Source organism: Typopeltis vanoorti, chromosome 5 (genome assembly GCF_054136105.1).
Source record: "Typopeltis vanoorti isolate ZY-2024b chromosome 5, IOZ_Tvanoo_1.0, whole genome shotgun sequence".
In the NCBI taxonomy this organism is placed as follows: Eukaryota; Metazoa; Arthropoda; class Arachnida; order Uropygi; family Thelyphonidae; genus Typopeltis; species Typopeltis vanoorti.
The window spans coordinates 145,334,129-145,351,011 of record NC_143553.1 but is presented as its reverse complement, the minus strand read 5'-3'; the positions used below and the strand labels follow the sequence as shown (position 1 = coordinate 145,351,011).

The 16,883-nt window shown below is 34.7% G+C and overlaps 1 protein-coding gene across 2 annotated transcripts in view; it reads right to left on the bottom strand.

Moving 5' to 3' along the window:
• The window catches only part of Hmgcl (hydroxymethylglutaryl-CoA lyase), a 145,900-nt gene that overhangs the window by 51,814 nt on the left and 77,203 nt on the right, over positions 1-16,883 (bottom strand). The window lies entirely within an intron of this gene.

Here is a 16,883-nt window from a genome sequence, read left to right as displayed (position 1 = left end):
TAATGGATCTGTTTTGTCTCTGTCGACAACAAGATAAGTCATCACCATAAAAACAGACATAATATATTAGAATACAAAAATGCATTCTAGCATATCAAACCTCAATCGCACTCTTTCTTAGAAAATATCAGTGGCTTGATTGCTGGGTAGCACAGCAGTAATTTGTCACTGTATGCTCCCATTAAATTTTTAAACATTCCAAATCAAGAAAACAAGAGTGATGCAGCAAATGAGGAATGATTATAATCATTATTAAGCCAAGAAAAACAGAGTTTGAGATGAGCATACCACGAAGGGATTGTTATACCATCCACAAGGATCACTCACCTTAAAAATACTGATCAGAAAAAAAACCAAACAAGCTGAAATAAGTGCATGCAAAGCTCTACTACACAATGTTCAGCAAAATGAATGCATTTCAGTTTGGAAAATACTCACTGTTCACTGCAGTACTTCATCCTAACCAAGTTTGAAAAAGATATGAGGCTGCTTCTTGTGATTCAGATGTGGACCATGATGATAGTGCTCAAAAGCTCAATTGGGTATTTTTTTTATTTATTTATGTGGCTCTCACCCATGAAAGGTTATATATAAACCAATAGTACATTTGTACCATGGATGGGCTAAGGATTTTTATACTACTATAATGGCAGCTGGACTTATGTGTTTAGTATTTTAATTATACAATTTATAATTTGCTCTTTTATTATTTTAAATTATCTGTATATGCAATTTAAGTATGTAAATAATTTACTTATGAGTCAACAATCAAAATTGTTTAATTGTTTCTGTACTTCATTTATATTTTTTAAATTTTATAGCTAAAACTTTCAAAAATTTTACTAAAAATAATTTGGATAAAAGAAAGCATTTTACTAATGTATCCAGGCTTTTTTATAGCAATTTAAGAAGTAAAATAATAAATGATAAGTTGCATATTCATCTGCTAAGGAAGTAGAACATAACTAACTTTAGGTTTCAGAAGTAAGAACCCTTAAATTAAAAGTGCGAAGAAATTATATTTATGTTTAATTCTTTATCTAAGTGTAAGAAAAAGTTTGCACATGAAGTATCTTTGTGACTAGGCTACTTGTATAAAGAAGCTAATAACTTCACATTAATTGTCTTCGTATCCCATAATGCAAAGCACACATTCCTTTTGGGTTTGTATAACGCTACGCATTATAAGAAGGGTCACTACCCAGATGGGTTTACACCTTTATTGAGGTCTAATCAGTAAAAGCCAGACCCAGAAGAGATACCAGGGTTGAAGTAATGCAGAAGTCATACATTTTCCATATACAAGTAGTGACCTTTTCACTATGCACCTGAGCCTCATGTTTTCTGGTGCCGTGCTTGTCAACAGTCATCCAGAATGCTCATCAGCATTATCAACAGACATTCGGCCATGCTTAAAGAGTTTGTACCACAAAAAAAGGTTTGCTTTGGCTCATAGCATTATCACCAAATACTTCCTTAAACATTCGGTAGGTTTCTATAGCAGTCTGAGGTTGAAGCAAAATTTGATGCAGATTCTTTGCTTCTTAAAACCTACCATTTCACTTGGAGAATAACCACTAAAACACAGCATTACAAAAACACTCAGTTTCTGGCTATTTGACATACTGATTCACAAAGGTTACTGGTCACCTCGTAGTGACTAAAGGTCATACTACAACCGGTTAGTGTGTGCTATTCAAATCCCCTGAACTTTTGGGTAGTACCTTGTACTATTGTGAATAAGGTAAATTCTAATTCAAATTTGTATAACTAACAAATAATTAGTGAATAAAGAAAAGGTAAGTGAAAAAATAAGGGAAAAACCTGGAATTTGGAACAATTTAAAATTTGGAATTAAACTAATACATTTTTTAGAGATGACAATGTGTCAGTCCATTTAGTTTTTTGCCTCACATATCCAAGGAAAGGAAGTTGGAAAAATTATTTCAACAAGTGAGCTGCAATGCCTTATTTATATGGATGATATACATTATCCACAGTACAATTGAAAAAAAGATGGAACCATGTTCCTTTCGACTGAAAAAAGAAAGAACAAGAGTTCAATTCACGTCCAAATAAGTGGTATTTTATATGGACTTTTCAGTTGATAGCAAGTTAGTCAATCTCATATGAATTAGCTAGTTAGTCTATCCCATCTCATGGAAACTAACATATCCAAAACAATCCAAAAAAGGGAGACAAAAAATTACTGTCCATCTACTGACCAATTGCAATCACCTCAATCTTTTCCAAAATAATGGAGAAAGTTATCAAATGGTTAACTTCTTCACTACCTAGACATTCACTAGTTAATTAGTGATGACTACTGGCAGTCGCTGATTAACTGGTGAGCTAATCCAGATCCATGGCTGATATCTTAGCTTACATCATTCACCACTGAACACATGCCATGGAAAAGTTTGGAGATCTCTGGCACAAGGAAGCACATTCTTTTCTCCTGGGAACTCTGGTTTTTCATCCTGTAAACTCTACAAAATCGACTGTAGAACCCACACTATTGCAGACAGTTAACATAATGTTAGGATTAGGGATCACAAAGTGGCAGCACTTGTCAGTTGCCTCTCTTCATCAGTGCTATGTATAATTGGTGATAGTCTTGGCCCAGCTATCTCTGATTGGCTTCTGGTGGAGATTGAACTGTCCCCTTAGTCTCCAAAAGATAGAGCTAAAACCGCCTCACCTACTCCCTACAGGAGAATAAAAGGTGTTAGCATTTAGTGGATTTTATATATTTCGTTTAATATGTCATGAGCTTCTTTCAGGGAGAAGGCAGAGGAACAGTAACAACATACTGAACGAAATATACAGGAGTAATAAATTATATTTAGTTTTTTCTTACATGTGTGAAGCTGTTATTTAAAAAATACTTTCAGGTTTATCATGAAGGAATGCTGTTTTCTTCCACCTGGCCTTTATGAAGAGAAGGTCAAAGCATAACTCATTAGGCATGCGAAGAGCAGGGCCTCCATTATGTTAATTGTTTCCAGTGTGTTCAAAGCAAACTAAACAGGTACACACACACACACACACACACACACACACACACACACACACACACACACACACACACACACACACACACAGTTGTCTCTTTAGGATGTACCAATAAATGAAGTCTAGACATAGGTAAATAGATAAGGACTGCTTGTTTGGTGAGTGGTCTAAAATTGGTATGAAGATTATATTTTATGTAACACTGCAAAAATTCATGTTATATAATGCATGCATTTTTTGATAGGATTTTTGAATACTGAAGTTAACATGGTAAAATTAATGAAGATAAAAGACAGAAATGCACATAATAAAAGTAATGTCCCAGTAAGTTTGGGATGATAAGTCAGTTGCTGTGGACAATAAAATGGAAAGGCAGATTACCCTGATTTGTACTAAGCATGTAATCAATATGGGTGACTTAAATTATCAGAACAATGATTTCGGCACCAGAGGAAACTCATGATAAGAATGAAAGAGTATTTATTGAGTTCTTGTGAGACAACTTTCAAGCAGCACGAGATAAAATGTGATTAATTTTTCATCAGTTGGTGACTAATCATGCTGTACTGACCCAGGAAGTAGCAAACTATATGGATGTTCAGGTTACATGCTGAACTAAAGCTGAATATTATGAAAAACAGAACAGAAAACTATCTTTGGTCCCAGGGTATAGATTACTGAATGGAAAAGATATTGGAACAATATATGGGAAGCTTTGAAAAGGTGCTTAAATGAAGCAGTATCTCAATGTGCTCCTAGAGTTTGAAGAACAAACTGAGTGGAATTGAAATGGATGTCCAACCTTACTAAGCAAGAGATACATAAGAACACAATATGGAAGCAATATTGTGAGAATAAGAGAGAGAGAGAGAGAGAGAGAGGAGTTACGAAATACATAAAGTACAAGCCAGAAAGTTACAAGTCCTGTACAGAAAGTTAAATTAGAATACCAAAATAAATTGCCTGTGCAGACTAAAGATAATCCTGAAGAATTTTATCATTATGTCACAAGTAAATGAAAGAATGAATGTGGAAGAATAACTTGACTCAATGCACAATCTTCCTACATGTTAGAAGCTGATGAAACTGTTCAAATATTGAATGCTCATTTCGCTAAGGTCTATCAACCTAGTTTATGTAACATGGCACACAGTGCTACTACAGCATTGGATGAAGAGATAAAGATACATGAGAATGAAGTTCAAGAACTGTTACCAAGATAATAATTCAGAGACAGATGGGGATATCAACATGTATGCTACAGGAATGTTCAGCCAAATTGGCTTGGATGGAAAGAATGTGTACAAGGGTGGTGCAAAAAATCAATGCATCTAACTACTAACCTATCATATCTCTGGAGTGGTGGTGAAGATTTCAGAAAAGTTGGTAAGAACTTGTATACAGAAATGGGTTGACAGATCACATTTTAGCAATTTGCTCATATTTTATAATAATGTTATGGCCAAGTTGGACAAAGGGAATATGATACCATTGGACTTTGCTAAGGCATCTGATAGAATACCACATGAAAGGCTGCTACCTAAACTAGGATATGGGATTGGAATATAAAGTATTGACTTGGATAAGTGGGTAGCTGATGAAGGTATCAGAAGGTGATATAGAGATGCAAATTTTCCATATTATTCTGGGATATCCCAGAATCAGTCCTTGAATCAATTAGATCACTGTTACTAAATCTATACATTAATGATATTGAGAAGAATGTGAAGGGGGGGGAGATGTTCAACCATCTGACAGTGATGCAAAGATAGGCAGAGCAATCAGGGACTCTACTGATATCCGGAACTTACAGAATAATTCGAATAGGCTGGAAATGTGGGCAAATGATGACTATCAATTCAATGTTGTTAAGTGTAAAGTTATGCGCTCTGGTGTGATAGATTTCCAATGGTACATTATAATGATGGGATTATACTAAGAGAAACTGATGAGGTTAGGATGTTGGAGTTATGGTGGACAGGAATTTGAAGTTTAAAAGTCACATTGCATATACAACTGAGAAGATAATTATGATGATGAAAAACATTGCCATGTAAGGATAAGGAAGTCATTTTGTCTCTTTACAAGACCTTGATATGACAGCACCCTGACTACTGTGTGCAGATTTGGTTTCCTGAGTTTTGGAGAGGATCAGGATTATGGAGTGTAGATTATGAAGACAGACTGAGAGCATGTGGACCACAGACACTGATAAACAGGAGAAAGAGATGATATGATAGAGGTTTATAAACTTCTGAATAGATGTTATAGGATATCACCTGATGAAATTTTTCATTATATGGAAGGTGCTGAGAGAACATGGAAGGAATCTATGGAAATTAAGTTTGTATAGTTACAAAAGGGGATAACAGCTAGATTTTTCTCTGACAGCAGTTAGTGTGTGTGGAACAATTTGCCTGTTGAGTGGTGAGTGTATCTAGCATGAATGAGTTTAAGAGAAGGTATGATAGCTGGTATTGGTGATGTATATCCTCCCTGAGACTGTCTTGAGGACTCAGATAATAATAAATGTTATTAATGAATTCATCTATGCAGCTGTTAGTAGAGAAAAATATATCCACCTTTCTTAACCATTGTAAACTTTAAATAAAATTCCTAAGTTCTAAAAAATGTATTACATATAGTGCCCATTCCTAAAAATGTGTGCTGTATGTAATACATTTGCCTTTTGATTTTTTCATAATAACTAATAATTTTATGGCTATTAGAATAATATATAAATTCATATAAAAAAGCTAAGGACACTGAAACCAACAGCTGATCAGAAATTGACAATTTCTCTTTCACTATATTTTACATAACATTAAAAATTCATGTTATAAAATATCACAATTCAAGAAAATTATCCATGACAAATTTGGATTCCATATGAAAACGTGAGGAAAAAACTACCTAAAAGGATTACTTGGATGTCAAGAAGCACATTGAGAAGTAGGTATAAGGAAGCTCTTAAGCTATTATCCCTCTTTATAAGATTTTGATACTACTGACTGCATCTGAACTATTGTGTAAATCTGGTTGCCTGTGTTTCTTGGGGATGTTAAATTAACGGAGAGGTTGGTCAGTATGGATTACTACGTGGTTAGCATGCTTGCCCTCCAACCAACAGGCTGCAAATTTAAATATCATTATGGTATGGATGTTTGTAAATAAGGTGAGATGAAGTTTACTGCCCACTGTAATACCACTACACTACTTATTGAAGTCCTGAAGTGGATTGAAAAAAAATTTTCATGTTTGGTTTCCAGATTATGTAAAAAAAATTAATTAAAATAAGTTATAAAAAAATTTCTGAACCCACTCACAGTACTAATGTATTATAAGTTGACAAACTTTCATGGGTGGGAGTCACATGAAAAATTAGGATTCAGAAGTGAGTAATCAAAATGGCAACTGGATTGTAGATTACAAAGTTTAGTGGATAGAACAGAAAAGAGAGAATCACAAGTTAAAGAGATTTTACAAAATAGATTCTAAAGAAATTTTGAAATACATGGAAAATTTCTATAGCATCTACTTCAGAATCATTGTTCTCTCCTGTCTAATATCTGGATTAGAGGAAACAAGATGTCACCCTGGAAATGTGTAAGAATATTGCTAGCAGCGTCAGGGTGAAAGGGTGTTTTTTTTTCCCCTTGAAGAGTAGTATATAAGTGAATGAGTTGCCAGAAGCAGTCACGAGTGCATTGTTGATGAATGACTAAGGAGAGAAAAATATGACAGATACTGTGTGAATAATGGTCAGCATAACCTCCTACAATGAGTCTTCAAACTCCATGAAAAGGTCATTGTATAACAATAACATTGTGTTTTTATCCTTTGTCTAACACTTTGGAAATGTCACTTGCTTCTACAGCAATGGGCATCTCTACGAAAAACCCCATTATAGGTTCAATTCTGATCACCAACTAAAAGGAATCTGAAAACAAACAACAAATCAACACCACTGGAGTTAAAGATCGGTACTATCAACATAAGAAGCCTGAATGGCAAAGAAATATTGTGTTTTTATCCTTTGTCTAACACTTTGGAAATGGCACTTGCTTCTACAGCAATGGGCATCTCTAAGAAAAACCCCATTATAGGTTCAATTCTGATCACCAACTAAAAGGAATCTGAAAACAAACAACAAATCAACACCACTGGAGTTAAAGATCGGTACTATCAACATAAGAAGCCTGAATAGCAAAGGAATGGAGCTAACTGAGGAATTAGATAAGTACCAGATCGACATAATAGGGGTGACTGAAACAAAAAAGACAAAAACTGGTGAGATCTTTCTGAGCAATAAATACAAAATGTTATATTCAGGAAATGACAATCAAGGAAAAGAAGGAGTAGCCATAGTATTCAACACAAAATACGAGGCTATTCTTCTTGAATGGCAGTCAGTCTCAAGTAGAGTAATGTGGGCAAATATCAGAATGGGAAACTGGACAATGAGACTTATTTGTGCCTATGGTCCCACAGAAGGCTCTACTAAGGTAGAAGTAGGGGAATTTTTTGATGCTTTAGAAAAAGCAACTGATACGATGAAAAAGGAAAAGTTGGTCCTTGTTGGGGATTTAAATAGCAGAGTAGGAAATAATTGTCAGACATGCAAAAATATATTGGGAAAATTTGGGGAAAAGAGCAAAGCTAATAATAATGGCAAATATTTGTTGGATTTCTGCTCAGGACATGGACTGGTTATTACTAACACCATATTCCAACATAAAAATGTGCACAAATTCACAAGGAGAGAAGAGGCAAGAAATATATAAAGTCTCATTGACTGTTATTGTTGATACTGATGTTTTCTCCCGGGTGCAAGACACCAGAGTGTACAGAGGATTTGAAATTGGAAGTGATCACTATTTAGTCTTGAGCAGGATAAAACTGAATTTCATATTGAAAAGAAGAACATGTAAGAATGTTTTAAAGCGAATAAAAGTTGAGCAGCTCTCAGATGTGAATTGTAGACTAAAATACACAAACATTATTGAAGAAAAAATGAAAGAGTTTGAGAACAGGAACCAAACCTCGGAGATTCAATGGCAAGCCTTGAAGAAAACCCTAATGGATTCAGCCAGAGAGAGACATGTGGTGAGATTGTCTGCAAGGATAGAAAAATCAGAACTCGATGGTGGACACAGGAAGTTAAAGAGGCAGCGAAGGAAAAGAAGAAAGCTTATAAAAAGCATATAAAAAGTTCCTGGCAAATAAGTCAGCTTTTACTCTTAGAGAATACAGAGACAAATGTAAGAAAGCGAAACACTGTGTAAAACTAGCTAAACAAAAGTCATGGGAGGAATTTGGCAAGAACATAGAAAATAAATATCAAGAAGGTGGCAAAATGTTCTGGAGGTTGTTGAAGAAGCTTAGAAATGGAGGAAACAGTGCTGTAAAAGGAGTTAGAGATGATAAAGGTGACATGAAAATGAGAGAAAACGATATCCTTGAAGTATGGAGTAATTACTTTAAAAAACTGCTAAACGAAACAAGCAGTGATGACAGCACAGTGGTAAAAAACACTGACCAGGCAGCCAGTCAGGAGTACATATCCGTACTTGAAGTAGAAAAAGTCATTAAAGGCTTGAAATGTGGAAAGGCAGCAGGAACAGATGATATTTGACCAGAAATGCAGAAGTATGGTGGTATAAAAGTCTTGCAGTGGCTGCACTGCATAGTTCAGAAAGCTTGGACACAGGGACGAATTCCCGATAATTGGAGTAGAGTTCTAATTGTAACCATATATAAAAATGGAAATAAAACTGAATGTCAGAATTACAGAGGTATATCCCTATTGAGTGTTCCTGGTAAGATATATGCAAGTATACTTGAGAAACCGTTGAGATGAATTGTAAAAGAAAAGCTTGGTGAAGAACAAGCTGGATTCAGGTCAAATAGAGGCTGTCAGGATCAGATCTTCACTTTACGACAAATAGTGGAGAAATCATGGGAATATAACAAAGATAAGTTTTGTAGATTTGGAAAAGGAATGTGACAAAGTGCTAAGAGAGAAGCTATTCAATATGCTACAGTTATTTGGTATCAATGGGGCATTACATCAAGCAATACTTAGTCTTTATTTGAGTTGTAAGTCAGCAGTTTGAATTGAAGTACAGGAAGATGGTATAATGTTAAATCTGGTGTGAGACATGGATGTACATTATCCCCTCTGTTATTCATTATCTATATGGATCACATTATGAAGGAAAGTGATATTAAACATATCAAAATTGGAGACGTTAATGTCAGCTCTTTGCTTTATGCAGACGATGTTATACTTCTAAATAAATCCGGTACAAGTCTGCAAGATTCTCTGAATTGAATAACTGTTGTAATAGATATGGTATGAAGGTCAGCAATAAAAAGACAAAGACAATGAAAATAGGCAGAATCATTGAAAATGTCAACTGTGTTGTGAATGGAGAACCTGTGGAACAAGTAAAACATTTCAGCTACTTAGGCACCATTTTTAGTGAAGATGGTAAATTAAATATAGAAATAGACAACAGAATCAAAAATGCTGGTATGATAGGAAGTCAATTGAATAAATTCATATGGAATAAGAGAGAAATTAGTCGGAACACTAAATTGGCTTTATACAAGACAGTGTTCAAACCAGTTTTAACTTTTGGATCTGAGAGCTGGGTCAGAAGTAAAACACTTGACCAAAGACTAGAGACTGCAGATATGAGAGTCCTGAGAAAGATCAGAGGCGTGAACAGATGGCATCAATGGCAATATCATATTAAAAATGAGGATATTAGGAAAGAACTTGACATTGTCAGCATCCAGGAGTGCATTAGCAGAGCTAATCTAAGGTGGTATGGTCACTTAAACAAAATGGACGAGGAAAGATTAGCAAAACAGTGTTCTCTGTCCAGGTTGGCAGGAAAACGACCCAGAGGAAGACCAAGATATAGGTGGATCGATATGGTACAAAGTGCCTTAGATGATAGAAATATAAGATCTGATAATGTCGGAGTCTTGACAAGTAACAGACTGATTTGGAGGAAAATTATAGATAGGAAGTTAGAAATTGTGTAAATTTTTTCATGTAGTTCTATCATATCCTGTACACCCCTTGAGGGTACATGGTAGGAATTTGATGATGATGATGAAGATGAACTAAAAGGAATTTTTTCTAGACTTTTCTTCAGCCAGTTCCTGAGTTGGTCCATCACTGGCATGGGCAAGTAAGACTTTTTTCCAGGAAACTTGGATTTAGCACACATCTCAGAAAAATTGTAGAACTTATACAACTACAGACAATAATACGAGTGTTAGAACTTATACAACTACAGAGAATAATACGAGTGTTAGAACTTATACAACTGCAGACAATAATACGAGTGTTAGGGTTTAGGGCAATGAGATAGCAACAGTCGTTAATATACTCTCTCTCTTTTTTCCTCCCCTCCCCTGAAGACTTTCATTCATTGATAGTATGAGCTCACTATTGGTGAGCCTGAAGGAAAGAGACTAGCTACCTACTGTCTGCAAAAGTTAGTAATGGCTGAAGCAGCTCTGCCCACTTCCTTAGAGAAATAAGTGCTAGAGCAGCGCTTCCCAAACTGTGGGCCGTGAAAAATGAAAACAAATTTAAAATGTTTTAAAGACTAAGGAGTTTTTTAATCTTAAAAGAAACGTATTTAATTTTTATTATTTATTATTTTTTTTTTATATTTTAATTGAAAAATCACACATTGGTGTTGGTTCACAAATATTTCTTCTTGCATATTTCGACGTTAAAGAATATTAGTAAATATATGCTTATTCATATGAGTTTCATTTCAAAGGTATTCATAAGACGCACAAAAAAAAAAAGCTCACAAACACAAAATCTTGAATATAAATTGTATTGAATATAAATACAATAAATATTATAATAATATATCTATATTACGATTTTTTTTTTCGATGGGGGTCATGAAATATTTTAATTTTCCAAAAGGGGCCTTGGCATGCATAAGTTTGGGAAGCACTGTGCTAGAAGATTTATTTATTTTTGTCCTTTACCCAAGCATGAACAAAGAGGGAGTCTGCATGTGAAGTACCATGATTAAGTGAATGTACAAGGAACAGTTGACCTCAAGTTACAAAGAAATAGATTGAAGATGAAAACAAAATTTTATACTTTGCCCAGGAGTCTGAATTTCATATTGAAAAGAATAACATGTAAGAAAGTTTTAAAGCGAATAAAAGTTGAACAGCTCTCAGATGTGAACTGTAGACTAAAATACAGAAAGATTATTGAAAAGAAAATGAAAGAGTTTGAGAACAGGAATCAAACCTTGGAGATTCAGTGGCAAACTCTGAAGAACATTGATTGATTCTGCCAGAGAGGCATGTGGTGAGGTTATATGCAAGGATAAAAAAAATCAGAACTCCCTGGTGGACACAGGAAGTTAAAGAGGCAGTGAAGGAAAAGAGGAAAGCATATCAAAAGTTCCTGGCAAATAAGTCAGCTTTTACTCTTACAGAATACAGAGACAAATGTAAGAAAGCTAAACAGTATGTAAAACTAGCTAAACAAAAGTCATGGGAGGACTTTGGCAAGAATATAGAAAATAAATATCAAGAAGGTGGCAAAATATTCTGGAGGTTGTTGAAGAAGCTTAGGAATGGAGGAAAGAGTGCAGGAGTTAGAGATGATAAAGGTGACATGAAAACAGGAGAAAAAGATATCCTTTAAGTATGGAGTAATTACTTTGAAAAACTGCTAAATGAAACAAGCAGTGATGACAGCACAGTGATAAAAAACACTGACCAGGCATGCAGTCAGGAATACATATCCATACTTGAAGTAGAAAAAGCCATCAAAGGCTTGAAATGTGGAAAGGCAGCAGGAGTAGATGATATTCGACCAGAAATGCTGAAGTATGGTGGTATAAAAGTCTTACAGTGGCTGCACTGCATAGTTCAGAAAGCCTGGACAGAGGAACGAATTCCCGATGATTGGAGTAGAGCTCTCATAGTACCCATATATAAAAAGGGAAATAAAACTGAATGTGAGAATTACAGAGGTATTTCCCTACTGAGTGTTCCTGGCAAGATCTATGCAAGTATACTTAAGAAATGGTTGAGAAGAATTGTGGAAGAAAAGCTTGGTGAAGAACAAGCTGGATTCAGGCCAAATAGAGGCTGTCAGGATCAGATCTTCACTTTACGACAAATAGTCGAGAAAGCATGGGAATATAACAAAGATCTGTATTTAAGTTTTGTCGATTTGGAAAAGGCATATGACAAGGTGCCAAGAGAGAAGCTATTCAATACGCTCCAGTTATATGGTGTCAATGGGGCATTATATCAAGCAATACTTAGTCTTTATTTGAGTTGTAAGTCAGCAGTTAGAATTGAGGGAAGTACAGGAAGATGGTTTAATGTTAAATCTGGTGTGAGACAAGGATGTACATTATCCCCTCTGTTATTCATTATCTATATGGATCACATTATGAAGGAAAGTGGTATTAAACATGATATCAAAATTGGAGATGTTAATGTCAGCTCTTTGCTTTATGCGGATGATGTTATACTTCTAAATAAATCCGCTACAAGTCTGCAAGATTATCTGACTAAATTGAATAGCTGTTGTAATAGATATGGTATGAAGGTCAGCAATAAAAAGACAAAGACAATGAAAATAGGCAGAATCATTGAAAATATCAACTGTGTTGTGAATGGAGAACCTGTGGAACAAGTAAAACATTTCAGCTACTTAGGCACGATTTTTACTGAAGATGGTAAATTAAATATAGAAATAGACAACAGAATCAGCAAAGATGGTATGGTTGGAAGTCAATTGAATAAATTCATATGGAATAAGAGAGAAATTAGTCGGAACACTAAATTAGCTGTATACAAGACAGTGTTCAAACCAGTTTTAACTTATGGATCTGAGAGCTGGGTCAGAAGTAAAACACTTGACCAAAGACTAGAGACCACAGATATGAGAGTCCTGAGAAAGATTAGAGGCGTGAACAGATGGCATCAATGGCAATATCATATTAAAAATGAGGATATTAGGAAAGAACTTGACATTGTCAGCATCCAGGAATGCATTAGCAGAGCTAATCTCAGGTGGTATTGTCACTTAAATAGAATGGGAGAGGAAAGATTATCAAAACAAGTGTTCTCTGCCAGGTTGGCAGCAAAACGACCCAGAGGAAGACCAAGATATAGGTGGATTGATACGGTACGAAGTGCCTTAGACGATAGAAATATAAGATCTGATAATGTTGGAGTCTTGACAACAGACTGATTTGGAGGAAAATTGTAGATAGGAAGTTAGTAATGATGTAATTTTTTCATGTAGTACTGTCATATCCTGTACACCCCTTGAGGGTACATGGCAGGAATTTGATGATGATGATGCCCAGGAGTCAAAAAAGAGAAGTTTGCTTGTGAAATATCATGACTAGGCTAGGTTATTTGTACAATGAACAGTTGACTTCATGTAAAAAAGAAGTTGATTCAATAAGAGAAAATTGCTATAATGTTATTTTTATAAAATTCAAATAAATTTTATATGAAGGATTTTTTTTTTAACATTGGTCACAGGGACTGCAAAAACTTCATTAGAAAAATTATTAACACTATACTTTTTAAAATCAAATTTCAGTATTATTAAAGTTCTTCCATTTTCAAACTCTCAATAATCAGTGCATTATCTCTGTGTACTATATTATTGTTTCAGTAACTTCCATATTTCGACTGCTACATTGTCATGCCGTGCAACTAGTTCTCATAGTGTTCCAAATTGTCTATAATAGTTATTACTTCATTAATTAACACGTTCATGTCATAATAATCATAGCTCTTTTGCCATCACCCTTACTATCTGATGGAGCGAGAGAAAACAGTGTCTTGCAAAAATTTCATGCTTGTGTTTTGGTGGACACACACACTACATATCCAAATGTTTTTTTTTTTTTAATTGTAACCAAATCTGCATTGGGGGGGGGGGGGGGAGAACAATGTGTTTGTTTTAAAATATATTAGAAAACTATTTTTATTTATTTATTTTTTTTTTTTTATCCCATGGTATTATTACACCAGATCAAGTTCACGTATTTTATACAGCACCTTTTCTGGGTTGTTATAGAGTTCACATTTGGAAATATTCATACAGTTTAGCAAATGCATTGGTGATGCTTCCTTGATGTTACAGATTTTGCAGGTGGGGAAGACTTTTATGCCATTGCTAAACTTGATTGGTCTTGTGTGGGCGGCCTTGAGGCGAGAGATCATGGTAGTGGCACTGCGATTAAACTTGGAGTTGATGGTAGCTCCTGGATTTTCTGCTGAGTACCAGTGCCGAGTCATGTCCTGAAGAATCATTCTTTTTATGTTTTCTTTTTGGGTGGTTTTAAAAAGATCGAAATCTGTGGTATCACTTGATGTTGCGGCCATTTTTGCTACTTCATCTGCAGTTTCGTTTCCCTTTAACGGGATGGGATCCATTGGAAGATTATTTCAGAATCCCTATATAGTTTGTTTATGTTTTTTGCTACGTCTCTAAGTATTTCTTGATGGCTAGTGTAGCAGTTCTTAATAGCTTGAAGGAATCTGTGAAAAATATAAACTCCTTTGGGTTTTGTTTGTCCAAATATTGCAGCGCTGTGTTAATGACTATTAATTCTGCATGGTATGAGTTGCAGCCAATACTGTTAGTTGTTTTTAGTTCTATATTATGAGAGCCATAGATGAGTACGCCACTCCCAGAATTTCCATTTGGATTTTTGGAGCCATCTGTGTAGATCTTTATTGAGTCAGGTCCATATTCCATTATTTTTGAAAGGGCTAATGATCTCAAGATTTCAGGGTTTTCTAGGCTTTTTTCCTCATTTCTCTATTTCAGAGTTGATAACTGTATTTTTCCTGTCTTGATTTGGAGGAAATGCTGGGTAGTCGGCTATTTTATTTAGACAATCCAAGGGAATTTTATTTTCTATGATTTCATGCATTGTTGATTTTTTCTTTATTCTGTTTGTTGGTTTCCAGTTTTTAAAAAGGTCACTTGTTCTATGATGTGCAAGGTTGGTTCTTTTTTCTACAAATTTGGTAAGATTTTCTTGCCACCTAATTTTTAAAGGAACAAGGTTGGATTCGAATTCTGCTATTTTTCCAGGAGTTGTATTCCTTAGTCCACATATGATTTTAGCTGCATTTTTCTGAATTTTTATAAGCTTGTCTAAAAGGGTTTGTGATGTTTGCATCCAGATAGGCAAAGCATATTCCATTATGGGATGGATAATAAAGATATATGTGACTTTTAAGGTTTTAGCATCGACTCCCCACTCTTTACCTGAGATACTTTTCATGATATTTAGTCTTCTTTTTGCTCTGACTGCAACATTGTTGATATGTTTATTGAAGTTTAGCGATGGATCCAGAATAACTCCAAGGTATTTGGGATTTTCATTAAATGTAATTAGTTGACTGTTTAGTTTAATCTTTGGTTTCCACTTTCTGAGGTGGTTATTAATAGTAAAAACACAGATTTCTGATTTAGTAGGGTTAGAATATAATAATGAAGGAGAATGCTATATTTGAATTACTCAAAGGTGTAAATATGTGAACCATCATTAATAAGTCACGTGAGAATGAGAAATGTAAAGGAAAGAACAAGTGTGAGTAGAAATACTCTCATTACTAGCACACAAATGATTAACAATTTTAACATTTATGATATCATGTGTGAATGTATGATGTGTAGATATTGCACATGATGACATAATTTAAAAAATTTCTAGGAGAGGGAAAGAGATTTGTTTGCAAAGTATAAATAACTCACCAATAATAAACAGCTGTTGTATACATTTGGTAGTCCATTAAATAACTATATGCAGGGGCTAATGCAATGAACTAATAATGCTGATCAGGTGATTCATTTCGGCATGATAGGAATACATGTGGATTGCTGGAGCAGAAAATCAGCAAATTTGTTGTGCTTTTGTGTATTTATTTTTCTGTTTTATTTATATTTTGCTTCATTCTTAGATAATTCTTTTATTCTAAGAGGACTCCATTCTCATCTTCTTTTTATTGAGGATCAGTATACATGTTACACAGTAATAGGATACATAATATCCGATGATTAATGGAATTATCCACACTTTCACAAATCCTACATTCATTACTTTTTCGTCGGCAGCTCTTCTGGCTTATCAATAATAGATAATAGTTACTGAAATATGAAGTTTTGGAGTGCATGTGACTTTCACACCAAAGTTAAAAAAAAAAAAAAATTCTTCCCACATAAAATTTATACTCACTTGTGTTGGTATTCTGTTGTAGATCAACTACTTCTTTAATACATAGTAATGTTCATTTTTATTTGGGAATAGATACATTTTTATTAAGTCTGTTGTTTCCAAGACTGGGATAAAAATGTTCCTATATTGTGAAAACATTCCAACATCAACAGACACCATACTGCAGAAACAAGAAAAACAAGTGGCTTTGTTTATCACTAAATACAATACAGAGACATTTACAGTCTGTATTATATTTAGCAACAATTAGAGACAACTGGAATGACACTCATAATGGAAAAAGGCTATAATACATGCATGCAAGCAACACAAATTTATTGTAGCACTAAACATAACAGCTTACTAAACACATTTGTCCTAACATTCTCTTTCAAATTTCAGTTCCAGTAAAGCATACAATTTATGTAAAGCAAAGAGATCAATATGAGAATATACAGTCATACCCCGACTTACGCGAATCTGGAGTTACGCAGTTTCTTATATGTACGTATTCCCGTCCTGCTTCACGCCTCACCACTAGTCTTATCTTTCAGGCGCCAGCCACATTCGCCAGCGTTGCACATGCTGTGAACAAGCACTGAC